The sequence below is a fragment of the Hemiscyllium ocellatum genome, chromosome 15, assembly GCF_020745735.1.
Source record: "Hemiscyllium ocellatum isolate sHemOce1 chromosome 15, sHemOce1.pat.X.cur, whole genome shotgun sequence".
Lineage (NCBI taxonomy): Eukaryota > Metazoa > Chordata > Chondrichthyes > Orectolobiformes > Hemiscylliidae > Hemiscyllium > Hemiscyllium ocellatum.
In genome coordinates, this window is record NC_083415.1 from 56,071,731 (window position 1) to 56,087,192 (window position 15,462).

A 15,462-nucleotide genomic window follows, 5' to 3' on the forward strand; every position below is an offset into this window, starting at 1 on the left:
TCCTAAACTATGAAAGTAACCACCCCAACACACACAAACGAAGCTGCATCAGGTCACTATTCAAAAGAGCCACAACACACTGCAGTACACCTGAACTGCAAAAAGAGGAAGAGGAACACCTATACAAGGTATTCGCCAAAAATGGATACCCGCGCAACTTCATCAACAGATGCCTAAGAGAAAGACCACGGAACGAGGACATGCCACAACCAAAAGGACTAGCCACACTACCATACATCAGGAGCATTTCAGAACTGACAGCCAGACTACTGCGACCCTTAGGACTCATAATGGCACACAAACCAACAGTCACGCTCAGACAACAACTCACTAGAACGAAGGACCCGATACCCAACATGAGCAAAACTAATGTAGTGTACAAAATACCATGCAAGGACTGCACAAAACACTATATAGGACAAACAGGAAGACAGCTAACAATCCGTATACATGAAGATCAACTAGCCACGAAACGACACGACCAGCTATCCCTAGTAGCCACACACGCAGACAACAAGCAACATGAATTCGACTGGGAAAACACTACTATCATAGGGCAAGCCAGACAGAGAACAGCCAGGGAATTCCTAGAGGCATGGCATTCATCCACAAACTCCATTAACAAACACATGGACCTGGACCAATATACCAACCACTACAGCGGACAGCTGAAACTGACAACTGGAAGCGGCAAGGACAGACCACTATAATACCGGAAGAAACATCAAAGAAGCGCTTCGCAGGAGGCTCCAAAGCACTGATGATGTCGCCTAGCCAGGGGACTATACGTTTGCAACAAAAACTTCCAGCTCGGCGAACAGAACCACAACAACTTCATATTGCAACAATGCATAAATTGCAGTTTTCAATGGCTGTGCTTCTAATTGCATGATATATTTCATATTGCAATAATGCATGTGGTGCAGCTTCTCAATGGCTCTGTTTCTGAATTATAGAGTCATACAGTGTGGAAACAGACCCTTCAGTCCAACTTTGGCCATGCTGACCAAGTTTCGATTGATTGATTTACTGTTGTCATGTGTACAGAGATACAGTGTTTTGTGTGCTTTACAGCAGATGGTACCATTCAAAGTGCGCCAGGGTAGCAGAATGGAGTGCAGAATACAGAGAAACCTTGATTATCTGAACGAGATGGGGGGGGAGGCACTATTTTGTTCGGATAATTGATTATTCAGATAATCGATTTTACCTTAAACAAGGGAAGCCGTACTGATCTAATACAGTGTTCTACTGGAGAATTTGTTTAAATTTATAATTTTAATGAGTCTGCTTTTAAAACAAACTAATCCTTGCAGTCTGCAAATTACAGGTTAAAATGAGAAGGACTGACCATCACATAAATACTGTACATCAAATCCCAGCATGAAACAAGCTCCTGAACAGCTTCTACGATCGCAAGAGCATTTGTCAGTTTCTGGGAACTCAGACTCACGATAGAAAGACAGAAGCACTGTCTCGCTCATGCGTGTGCATTCTCGGCATGTTTTTTAAAACGAATGGCCCGGTAAAGTAATGGGAATACCTTGTCAAACACTTTTGCAAAGGGCTGTGTAACAACCCTTACAGAAAAAATACCCGGTCACTGATACTTGAGCTGCTTGTGTTTCTTTGTTTTTGCCAGTGTTTTCACACCTTCTTCAGTACAGGTAAATCTAATGTAACATTTTTGCGGGACCTTTAAATCTTCTTCGGATAATCCGAAATTCAGATCAACGATATTCGGATAATCGAGGTTCCTCTGTACAGTGTTACAGCCGCAGAGACAGTGCCGAGACAGAAATCGACATTAACATTTGAGAGGTCTATTCAAAAGTGTGATAACAGTGGGAAAAAGCTGTTCTTGAATCTGTTTGTATGGGTATTCAAACTTTTATATCTACTTCCTAACGGAAGAGGGTGGATGAGAGGATAACTGACGTGGCAGGGGTCTTTGATTACTGACATTGATGGAGAGATTGTTGTATTTATACCATGGCTTAGGGTGTAGGTTTGCTCACTGAGCTGTAGGTTTGATATCCAAACATTTCATTACCTGGCTAGGTAACATCATCAGTGACGACCTCCAAATGAAGCCAAGCTGTTGTCACCAGGCCTGGATCGGTTGCATCCTAGATTGTTGTGAGAGATAAGGGAGCAAACTGCAGAGCTGTTGACAGAAATGTTCCAGTGCATAACTACAGGGCATAGATTTAAGGTGAGCAGGGAAAGATCTAAAAGGGACCCATGGGGCAACTTTTTCATGCAGGGGATGGAGCGTGTATGGAATGAGCTGCCAGAGGTAGTGGTGGAGGCTGGTACAATTGCAACATTTAAAAGGTATCTGGGTGGGTGATGAATTTGAAGGATTTAGAGGAATAAGGGCCAAATGCTGGCAAATGGAACTAGATTAATTTAGGATATCTGGTCGGCACAGACAAATTGAAGGGTCTGTTTCTATGGTGTACAACTCTATGACTCCATGACCACATTAAGAGTATTGTGTTTAGTTTGGGCACTTTATTTACTGAAGGATGCTAAAGTCCTGAAGAGAGTTCAAAGGAAATTTACTGGACTGACACCAGGAATGAGGGATTTTTGATACAAGGAAAGATTATAAAGATTACGCTTATTCTGAACAATTTTGACAGGGTAAGGAATGAAATTCTGTTTCCACTAGTTGGCATGTCAGTCGGGGTCACAAATTCTTAGTGATTGAGTCCTTCAGTGGCTCTGTACCTCTCTATCTATGTGAGCTCTTTCAGCCACATAGCCCTCTGAGATAGCCGCACTCCTTTAATTTTGATCTCTTTCGCATTCCTGATATTTTTTCCTGTCTCTCTCCACCTTGGGCTGTGCCTTCGACTGCCCAGACCTGTAGCTCCGGAATTATCTCCCTTAAAGTCCTTCCACCTCCTCATTTTCAAAGCATTCCTTAAAATCTACATAGTTGACCAACCTTTGTCTAATATATCCTTTGCTGCCCTCCACATCAGATTGTGTTTGGTCTCCACTCTGAGACGTGCCCTGAGATGTTTTACTACTGCAGCTGTACACGTTGTTCAAGGGGGAAAATGCAGGAGAGGTGAGGCATAGAATCATGGAATTTCATATCACAGAAGGAGGCCATTCACCCATTGTGTTCTGTACTGGCCCCCAGAAAGATCCACCCAGCTAGTCCCATTCTTTAGTTCTGCCTCCGCAATCCTTTAACTTCATCATTTTCTCAGATGAAACCTTTTGAAACCTCAGATGAAATCCACCTCCACCACTCTCCCAGGCAGCACATTCCAAATCCTAACAACTCTCTGAGTAAGGAAGATTATCTTCAGCTCACTCCGATCTTTCTTGCTGACAGTATTGAATTTGTGACCTTTATTGACATGACAACTTGTGGAAACAGAATATCCTTCTTTACCCTGTCAAAACTGTTCAGAATTTTGAACACACCATTAAGGTGTTAGCACATTGAGAATGTTAGCACATTCTCCCTGTGTCTGCGTGGGTTTCCAACTAGTGCTCCAGTTTCCTCCCACAGTCCAAAAATGTGCAGGTTAGGTGAATTGGCCACGCTAAATTGCCCATAGTGTTAGATGTAGGGGAATGGGATTGGGTGGGTTGCTCTTCGGAGGGTCAGTGTGGACTTGTTGGGCTGAAGGGCCTGGTTCCACACTGTAGGTAATCTAATCTAAAAAAAAATGTAACCTCTTAATCTTCTCCGTTCCACGGACAATAAGCCCAATTTCTATAATCTTTCCTTGTATCTAAAATCCCTCATTCCTGGGTGGCATGGTGGCTAAGTGGTCGGCACTGCTGCTTTGCAACGCCAGGGATCCACCTCGGGTGACTGTCTGCGTGGAGTTTGGATATTCTCACTGGTTTTGCATGGGTTTCCTCTGGATGCACCGGTTTCCTCCCACAATCCAAAGATGTGCAGGGCTGGTGAATTGGCCATGCCAAAATTGCCCATATAGTGTTAAGTGCATTAGTCAGGGGTAAATATAGGGTAAGGGTTTGGGTGGGTTACTCTTCAGCAGCACTTGCCGGGCCAATTGGCTTGTTTCCATACTGTGGGGAATCTAAAATTGAGGTGCTGCTGGGCTGAGAGCTAATGTAGGTCAGTGAGCGAAGTGATATGGGCCAGTACATCACCACATTGTACTAAACCATCTGGACATTCACACTGAGCTTGTAGTGTAATCTGTTTTGATCCTGGACCCAGCCCGTAAGCTGCACAATGTTTATATCGTAAACTAATCTGATTTAATACCAACTGCCTGACATAGCTCAGTGTTGACAGCATAAGCAAGTCGACTGTTGGTATGTCCTGCTGCATGGAGCCAGTCTCTACATCCATTAGTTCCAATGGTCTGAGGGCCTGTAAACTGAATAAAATGCAGCTCAGTCTGAGACAATCACAGACATAGAATGTCTGAGACCCCACTCGCTATGGAAAGAAAAATCAGCTCAAGATCTAAAACTAATCACTTAAGTAACAATATTTCACTCAGCAGCAATTGAATTAATAGTGTGTTAGGAATAGAGTGGAGAGTAAGAAAAGAGAAAATACAGAAAACATTGGAAACCTTGTCAGCAGGTGAGGAAGCAGGTGCAGAAACAGAGAGAGAGAGAGAAACACAAGTGTTCCTCAGGACAATGAATCTTTGTCATTTGTCAAACATTCAATCTGTTCACTTTTCTGCATAAATGTGGCTGTTTGCTCTGCTGGGTGTTTTATCGAATTTGTAGCAGAGAAAGGACATTGATTTACTCCAGTGTTTATGCTCACATCAGCTTCCTCCTAAATCTGCTCCATCTAATCCGATCAATTTAGCATCAACCTATTTATTTCGTTCTCTCTCATGTACCCACAATGCTGTTTGGGGTGGGGGAAGGGGTCGGGGATTTTGACGTGAAACATTTGTTCTGTTTTGCAATCAACAGATGCTGCCCGGCCTCTTGAGTATTTCCCTCACTTTCTGCTTTTGGTCTTAACTCAGTTGTGTCTAGTAATCTGATAACTCAAAACATTTAGCACTGCCATTTCTGACTGTGAGAACACTATTCCAACGAGCCACCACACACTGCAGCACAGACGAACTTCGGAAAACAGAGGAAAAGCACCTATACAACCTATTCAAGAAGAACAGATACTCAAATAATACAGTCCGCAGATTCCTCAAGAACAAACCACGACAGGCAGACCAAACACAGCCAGAAACCCTAACCACCCTACCATACATCAAAGAAGTTTCAGAAATGACAGCCAGACTACTAAGACCCCTCGGAATCCTAGTAGCACACAAACCCACCAACACTCTCAAATGAAAACTAACAAACTTAAAAGACCCAGTACAACCCATGGACAAAACCAGCGTCATCTACAAAATTCCATGCAAAGACTGCCACAAACACAACGTAGGACAAACAGGAAGAAAGTTAGCCACAAGGATACACGAACACCAGCTAGCTACAAAAAGACACGACCCTCTCTCCCTCGTAGCCCTACACACGGATGAAAAAAATCCACCAATTCAACTGGGACAACACATCTATCCTGGGACAGACTAAGCAAAGACATGCCAGAGAATTCCTAGAGGCCTGGCACTCCAACTACAGCGCCATAAACAAACACGTAGATCTAGATACCATCTATCAACCCCTCAGAAAACGAACAGGAAATGACATCACCACAAAGTCCAGGAACCCCATTCAGGACAAACATATAAATAGAAAGCAGGAGACAACAGCTTCGCTTCACTTGGAGGTTGCCACTGATGATGTTACCTAGCCAGGTAATGAAACGTCTGGGTATCAAACCTACAGCTCAGCGAGCAAACCTACACCCTAAACCTCAACCTGAGCTACAAACCTTCACAAACCTTGCATTATACCATGGCGTTAAGCACTCAATCTCTTTCCTGTATTCTATCTTGTCGTTGTTTGATTCGACCTACAAGGATGATGTCGACACCAAATTTGTAAAAGGGGTTGGGCAGAATTTGGCCACACGGTCATGACTGCATAGCGTGTATTCTAGGGGGCTGAGTATGCAGCCTTGCAGGGCACTGGGTGTTGGGGATTATGGTGGAGGAGGTTTTGTTGCCTATGGTTGCTGATTGTGTTCTATGGGTCAGGAAGTCGAGGATCTAGTTACGGGTGGGGGAGACCTAGGTCTTGAGTTTGTTTGGAATTATGGTGTTGAAGGTGGAACTGTAGTCAATAAGTAGGAGCCTGATGTAGGTATCCTTATTGTTCAGGTGTTCCAGTGATGAGTGCAGGGCCAGGGAGATGGCATCTGCTGTGGGCCTGTTGTGTCGGTCAGTAAATTGCAAAGAACCAAGGCAATCTGCAAGGCTGGAGTTGGTGTAAGCCATACTCCTGAAGCACCTCATATTTGTGGAGATCAGAGACGGCAGGCGGTAGTCATTGAGGCATGCTGCAAGATTTTTCTTTGGCACCGGGATGATGGTGGTCTTCTTGAGGCAGGTGGGGACTTCAGATCGTACTCCCAGCAGCTGGTCCCCATGGGATCTGAGTGCATGGCCGGGGACTGCATCCAGGCCAGTTGCTTTCCGTGGGTTCACTCTCAAGGGGGCAAATCTAATATCTGTGTTGGTGACCGTGGGTAGAGGTGCATCTGAGGCTATTGGGATAGGTGACATCATCTCACTAACCTTCTGTTCAAAATGAACATGAAATGCATTGAGCTTGGTGGGTAGGGATATACTGTTGCCTGCAATTGTATTTGACTTTGCTTTGTAGCCAGTTATATCATGTAAGCCTCGCCACAAATGACGGGTGTCCACGTGATTGGTCTGGGTCTCTGGTTTAGTTAGGTATTGCCTCTTGGTGTTCCTGAAGGTTGTACCTTGATTTCTGATATAGGTCAGGGTTGCCAACTTGTATACATCAGACCAGGGCTTCAATAAGGAGTGGATCCCCCAATTCATCCATGGTTTCCAATTGGGAACATTCAGATTAACTTCTTCGGCACTCAATCTTTTACACACTTACTAATGAAGTAATGGAATACAGGGAGAACTAACCATTCAGATACAGAACTGGTTCAAAGGTAGAAGACAGGGTGGTGGTGGAGGATTGTTTTTCAGGCTGGAGGCCTGTGACCAGTGGAGTGCCACAAAGATCAGTTCTAGGTCACTGCTTTTCATCATTAATATAAATGGTTTGGATGTGAACAAAGAAGATATGGTTAGTAAGTTTGTAGATAACACCAAAATTGGAGGTGTAGTGGACAGCAAAGATTACCTCAGAGTACAGCAGGATCTTGATCAGATGGGCCAATGGGCTTAGGAGTGACAGATGGAGTTTAATTTAGAGAAATGTGAGGTGCTGAATTTTGGAAAGGCAAATCATGGCAGGACTTATATACTTAATGTAAGGTCCTGCAGTGTTGTTGAACAAAGAGACCTTAGAGTGCAAGTTCATAGTTCCTCGAAAGTGGAGTTACAGTTAGATAGGATAGTGAAGAAGGCATTTGGTATGCTTTCCTTTATTGGTCAGTGCATTGAGTATAGGAATTGAGAGGTCATGTTGTGCCTGTACAGGACATTGGTTAGGCCACTTTTGGAATACTTTATGCAATTCTAGATTCCTTACTATAGGAAGGATGTTGTCAAACTTGGAAGGGTTTACCAGAACAAGGACGTTACCAGGGTTGGGGGTTTTGAGCTATGGCTGGGACTATTTTCCCTGGAACATCAGAAGCTGAGGGGTGACCTTATAGAGATTTATAAAATCATGAGGGGTATGGATAGGGTAAGTAGGCAAGGTCTTTTCCCCAGGGTGGGGGAGTTCAAAACTAGAGGGCATAGGTTTTAATGTGAGAAGGGAAAGATTTAAAAGGGACCTAAGGGGAAACGTTTTCATGCAGAGGATGGTGCGTGTATAGAATGAGCTGCCAGAGGAAGTGGTTGAGATGGGTTTAATTACAATATTTAAAAGCCATCTGGAATGATATAAGAATAAGGAGGATTTAGAGGGATATAGGCCAAGTGCTGGCAAATGGGACTAGATTAATTTCGAATATCTGGTCGGCATGGACGAGTTGGACTGTAGGATCTGCCTCCATGCTATACATCTTTATGACTCTGTTACATGGGATGAAACCTTTCATGATCCATGATCTGTAATCTAATGTTTTAGTGGTCTTTCTATACCTTTGCAAATTGTCTTTCTTATAATAAACTTTTAAACTTTATGCAAAACAAAATACAAGAGCAAGGAGATTATGTCAATCTTGGAGAGACCATTTGTTTGGCTTCACCTGGAATATTGCATCCAGTTCTTCATGCCAAGCTTAGGAAAGCTGTGAAGGCAGCAGGGAACATGCAGAAAAAAATTTTACAAGAATAATCCTGAGTGGGGAACTTCAGGTATGTCGATAGATTGGAGAAGCTGACTCTGAATTTTTTAAGAGGAGCAAGTTGAAAGTAAGCTTGACAGAGAAATTCAAAATGAGGAGAGATTAGGTTAGATTACTTACAGTGTGGAAACAGGCCCTTCGGCCCAACAAGTCCACACCGACCCGCCGAAGCATAACCCACCCATACCCCTACATTTACCCCCTACCTAACACTACAGGCAATTTAGCATGGCCAATTCACCTGACTCGCACATCTTTGGACTGTGGGAGGAAACCGGAGCACCCGGAGGAAACCCACGCAGACACTGGGAGAACGTGCAAACTCCACACAGTCAGTGACCTGAGTCGGGAATTGAACCCAGGTCTCTGGTGCTGTGAGGCAGCAGTGCTAACCACTGTGCCACCGTGCTGCCCCTGGTCTGGAAATAGTAGATAGGGGAAAACTATCCCGATAATGGAAAACTCAGCAACAAGTGGACACAAATTTAAAGTAGGCAAAAGTGATGACTGCAGATACTGGAGATCGGAGCCTAGATTACAATGGTACTGGAAAAGCACAGCACTTCAGGCAGCATCCGAGGAGCAGGAAAATTGACGTTCCGGGCAAAACCCTTCATCAGGAATGGAGGCAGGGAGCCTCCGGGGTGGAGAGGTAAATGGGAGCACCACTCTAATCTAGACAAATTTAAAGCAGTTAGCAAACTAAAGTTAGAAAAGTGGATGCAATTAAGCCATGTGGAAAGGTAGCAGATCAGATCTGGAATGAATTGTCAAAAATTGTGATGGAGGCAAGGATCAATTATGGAAGAGGTTGGAGGGTTATTGTGAGAAACAAAGCTCATTCACTTCAATAATTTCAGTCCAAGTCAAGATCTGAAGCCATCAGTATGTTTATTATAGGCTTGCAAGCGTGGTGCCTGAAGTAGACACGCAGAGTTTAGCAAGTACATATCTTATATAGGATTCACTACTCCAAACCCGGTGCCCATTACTATTGTTTATCTCTTGCCTGATCCAGCCTTATGCATAACAATGTACAAGTTTTACTTGGCTATTTCACCACATCCTGCTGTGGCCCATTGTTAGGTATATCCTCCTTCACTGCTATCTATTTCCCTTACTTGTGACATTTCCTCCCTTTCCCCAATCATATTGATCCTTATGACCTTTTAATTGGGATTTGATTTTTTTTGTTTTTGCAGAAGTGGGAAACAGATGCTTATAACTACTGCTTGTACAAGCATTTCTGGCTTAACCTACATCCTCACAGCACCTTATCTATTTGTCTGTAACATCTACCATTGTTTGCAGGCACATTTCATTCTTGTATGCACATTTTAGCTAATCCAAAAACAATATTTCCTTCACATAGTTTTCATTCTTGTTGATTCAGCTCTTGGTTGAAACAATTATTCACTGATGTGAGTTAATTTACCTTGCATAAGTAATTATGATTGCAGAAGTAATACTACTTTACCTATATCCCACAGTTATTATTAGGAAAGGGAGAATGTGCAGGGTTCCGAGAGAAGACAGGAGAATGGGATGCTGTGAGATGTTCATTTGGAGGCTAATGCCGATGTGATGGGCTGAACGGCCTATTTCTGAAGATAATTGGCAAAACACCAAGAAAAAGGATTTTTATTCAGTGAGGCAGAAGGTATCACTTGGAAGGGCAATGGAAGCAGATTCAATAGTGAAGATTAAACTGGGATTAGATAAATACTTGAAGGCAAAAAAATGATCAGCACTATTGGGTAAAAGCAAGATAAATCAGGTGTTTAGATTGTTTATTCAAAAAGCTAGCACAGGAATGACAGGCCCAATGGCTTCAGTTGTTCTATGGTTAGATAAATTATGTAATTTTGTTCAGTGAAAATTACTTGGATGGTAAATTAGTATGTCCTGTCTGGCCTTCTGTGAAAGCCAATTATATTGTAAAGTCCTGGAATGAACTGTGTTTAGATTCCAAACAGTACACTGACCATGTTCCAAATAAAAGATCACTACTTAAATAAATGAGAATTCAAAACAAAGTCTGGGAGAGGAAATCAGAAAAGCTGTCATGTATTATACTTTGCTATCAGAGTGCCCTGTTGTGAAATGATTACATCAGGGGAAACTAATTCTCCTCTGGCTCCATTTAATAATTCATGTGCTCTGTAGCCTTCCACAGCATTGAGTGTACAGAACAGCATTTACCTTCTTAATACTGCATTTCTTGTTTAAACTGGACATGCTCTGTGTGACTCCACATGGTATACTGCCATTGCCTATTTGGATGTAATTCCCACCATGTGGTATTTCGGCAGCTGTCAAAACTTTTAAAAAGTTGTGTTGAAAATTCAATGAAGCAGAAATGTTTATAAATATTTCACGTTAATACTCCCCTCCAGATCTACAGGGTTTCATTTTAATTCTTTATTACACTTTCGCAACCTTTCCTGAGACTGTATTATTCCATGAAAGATCATCTGGAAAACCCTTCTAAAAAAATTGCCTAAAAACAATAGAGGTGATGGTATTATCGTTTGGTTATAAATCCAGGTAATGTTCAGGGGATCTGGGTTCAAATCCACATGGTGGAATTTGAATTTAGTAAAACTCTGGAACTAAGAATCTAATAATGACCACAAAAGCATTGTTGATTGTCAGAGAAACTCATCTGGTTCACTCATGTCCTTTAGGGAGAGAAATCTGCTGTTCTTACCTGATCTGGACTACATGTGATGACACCAGACCCAAAACAATTTCATTGGCTCTTAACTGCTTCTGTGCAATTATGGACGAGCAATAAATACTTGCTTAGCTGGTGATACCCAAATGCCATGAGTGAAAAATGATAAAACAGAAACATTGCCAAGAGAATCCCTTTTCACTGATCAACTGTGCTCATCCACAGAGTGAGGCAGAGTTCAAGTAACTCTAGGAGAAAGTGAGGTCTGCAGATGCTGGAGATCAGAGTGAAAATGTGTTGCTGGAAAAGCGCAGCAGGTCAGCAGCATCCAAAGAACAGGAAATTCGATGTTTCGGGCATAAGCCCTTCATCAAGAAGCCCCGATGAAGGGCTTATGCCCGAAACGTCGAATTTCCTGTTCCTTGGATGCTGCCTGACCTTCTGTGCTTTTCCAGCAACACATTTTCACCTTCAAGTAACTCTACACCAGCTTTTTACTTGCTTTTGATGAATTTGGATTAACCATTAATCTAAAGAAGACAGTGATCATGAGAAGTTTCCAAGCGAACTCCAGACAGAGAACTTGCAGATGCTTCAAGTCCACAAGGTTGGCTAGGCTCGGGATTAAAGATGCTAACAGAAAGATCAGGTTCACACACTGAGGTGAGGGGGCTATTAAGGATGGATCATGCTGGAGAAATGCTAGACCTAGTGGTTTTATCGCTGGATTATTAATCCGGAGACCTGTGTTTGAATGTCACCAACAATTAGAGATGAGCAATAGCCAGTAATGCACACATCCTATGAATGAATATACCTTAAAGCACAAAGACATTCCAGGGTGTGAGGAGAGTAAAATGGGGAAAGGACAATGAGGCAGAAATCAGTTGAATCATGGTCATTGCTGGATTCTTAATTTCAGGTTTTAAAATTGAATTCAAGTTCTACTGTGGCAGGATTTGAACGTGAGTCCCCAGAACATTAAATGAGTTTCTAGATTAATAGTCTAGTGATAATACTAGCAGGGCATTGCCTGCCCTTAGTTTAGTTCTCTTTTGCTTTATCAATAAGAAAAGCCACCACATGGTTTATATTCAGGTTGTGAGTTGATGATGAAGCTTTAAAATAGTGAAAAGCTGAAATTGTCTCAGAAATTGAAGAAAAACACCACCATTCATCAATCAGCTGGATTACAGCAATGGGAGAGCTTGCAAAGTACTTCACATTCTGTTACAACTGAGGTAGGAGGGGTGTCTGTTTCCCTTTCATAGTCCCACTCCTCCACACATCCCAACAAACTTTAAATATAGCCAGGTTTGGGACATGGCCAACTACCGTATATACTCATGCATAGGTTGAATTTTTAAGACAATTCTCAAAGGTTCAATTTAAAGGGTTGACTAATACACAGGCACAAGTTTTGAGGGACTGAAATTCATGCTGCAGTTTGAAATACCATGTTATTAGCAAAAGTCAATTTGATTGCACAGCTAATCCCAGGTAGAGAAGAAAAATACAATGAATTACGGTAAAGGTCATTACTGGATAAAAGCAAGAGACCAGTATGAAAATGTAACATGTCAAAGATTCATTGAAATCCTGCAAAATCATGCTGTTCAACATTGTCATGGCCTGGTATAATGACACATTTAAAATGAAACATTTGTTAAATTCTGAATGTGTATGTGTCTTGAACTCTCCCGCCAAATTCTTCCATTACCCTCCCATTTACTCTCATATGTAATGAACCACAGCAACATTAACAAATTTGTCAAAGAATTAAATATTATGTAGCTAATATACCTCACTTTTATTCAGATATAATGGCACAATTAAAATGATTAACTTTTGAATATTAACTTTTGAAGGTATAATGAACAAATTGCGATAGACTTAGTACTGATCTGAATGAATGAATGAATCAATCAAAATGTGCTGTCGTAAACCAATTGGGCTAGGTAGAGTTATGAGTGAGTGAATGAATAGAGATGCAATATAGTAAAGAAAGAGTAATGAGTAGAGTTACCGGTATGAATGAATGAATGAATACGGTTTTGTTTAAGCAGGTTAATGGGAACATGCAGTTTCTTTTGTAAAAGGTTTATAATACAATGTAGTAGGGTCAACTTATACACAAGATATATGGAAAATACAAGATTGTTTGGCCAATACAAGGGCCTACCTATACATGAGATCTACCTATACACGAGAATATATGGTATATGGATCTTAGACTGCATCACATTCAGTGGTAGGAACAAGTCAGCCAGGTGTCCTTAGTCAACAATGGGCTGTTGCTTCTCAGGCAGACCTCAAATTCTCCTTCATAAAGTTTAACACTGCAGTAGTTTTTTTTTGATTAGACTTACAGTGTGGAAACAGGCCCTTCGGCCCAACAAGTCCACACCGACCCGCCGAAGCGAAACCCACCCATACCCCTACATTTACCCCTACCTAACACTACGGGCAATTTAGCATGGCCAATTCACCTGACCCGCACATGTTTGGACTGTGGGAGGAAACCGGAGCACCCGGAGGAAACCCACGCAGACACGGGGAGAACGTGCAAACTCCACACAGTCAGTCGCCTGAGTCGGGAATTGAACCCGGGTCTTAGGCGCTGTGAGGCAGCAGTGCTAACCACTGTGCCACCGTGCCGCCCACAAATTGTGTTTTTATTGTGTTCGAACTGGGCAATATAACCTTTCTCTGATTGAATATTAACTTTTGGATGATTCTCATCCACGTTTACGGCTCTTTGCAGTGCATCATTGTCACTCTTCCTAAGCAGAATGTCCATTATTTAAAATTCAATGTACATTTATAGAGTCATAGAGATGTACAGCAAGGAAACAGACCTTTCGGTCCAACCCGTCCATGCCGACCAGATATTCCAACCCAATCTAGTCCCACCTTCCAGCACCCGACCCATATCCCTCCAAAACTTCCTATTCATATACCCATCCAAATGCCTCTTAAATGTTGTAATTGTACCAGCCTCCATCACTTCCTCTGGCAGCTCATTCCATACACTTACCACCCTCTGCGTGAAAATGTTGCCCCTTAGGTCTCTTTTATATCTTTCCCCTCTCACCCTAAACCTATGCCCTCTAGTTCTGGACTCCCCGACACCAGGGAAAAGACTTTGTCTATTTATCTTATCTATGCCCCTCAAAATTTTGTAAACCTCTATAAGGTCACCCCTCAGCCTCTGACGCTCCAGTGAAAACAACCCCAGCCTGTTCAGCCTCTCCCTGTCGCTCAGATCCTCCAACCCTGGCAACATCCTTGTAAGTCTTTTCTGAACGCTTCCAAGTTTCACAACATCTATCCGATAGGAAGGAGACCAGAATTGCATGCAATATTCCAACTATGGCCTAATCAATGTCCTGTACAGCCACAACATGACCTCCCAACCCCTGTACTCAATATTCTGACCAATAAAAGAAAGCATACAAACGCCTTCTTCACTATCCTATCTACCTGCGACTCTACTTTCAAGGAGCTATGAACCTGCACTTCAAGGTCTCTTTGTTCAGCAACACTCCCTAGGACCTTACCATTAAGTGTATAAGTCCTGCTAAGATTTGCTTTCCCAAAATGCAGCATCTCGCATTTATCTGAATTAAAATCCATCTGCCACTTCTTAGCCTATTGGCCCTTCTGGTCCAGATCCTGTTGTAATCTGAGGTAACCCCCTTCGCTGTCCACTACACCTCCAATTTTGGTGTCATCTGCAAACTTACTAACTGTACCTCTTTTACTCAGATCCAAATCATTTATGTAAATGACAAAACGTAGAGGGCCCAGCACCGATCCTTGTGGCACTCCACTGGCCACAGCCTCCAGTCTGAAAAATAATCCTCCACCACCACCCTCTGACTTCTACCTTTGAGCCAGTTCTGTATCCAAATGGCTGGTTCTCCCTGTATTCCATGAGATCTAACCTTGCCAAACCATCTCCCAAGGGGAACCTTGTTGAACACCTTACTGAAGTCCATATAGATCACATCTACCGCTCTGCCCTCATCAATCTTCTTTGTTACTTCTTCAAAAACCTTTGTGAGACATGATTTCCCACGCACAAAGCCATGTTAACTGTCCCGAATCAGTCCTTGCCTTTCCAAATACATGTACGTCCTGTCCCTCAGGATTCCTCCAACAACTTGCCCACCACCAAGGTCAGGCTCACTGGTCTATTTCTATGGATCACAAAATCTTTTAAAAAGTATTTGGATCACAACCCTTCATAATATTCCTAATCCCTGTTTTCATTAGTTTTTAATGTTTCTGAGCTGACAGAGTTCTCATTAATGACTGACTTTATATTCATTTTTACACTCAGCATCTTACACTTAGTAAGGTGGACAAAGAAAGAATACCCATTATCACCCTGGACAAT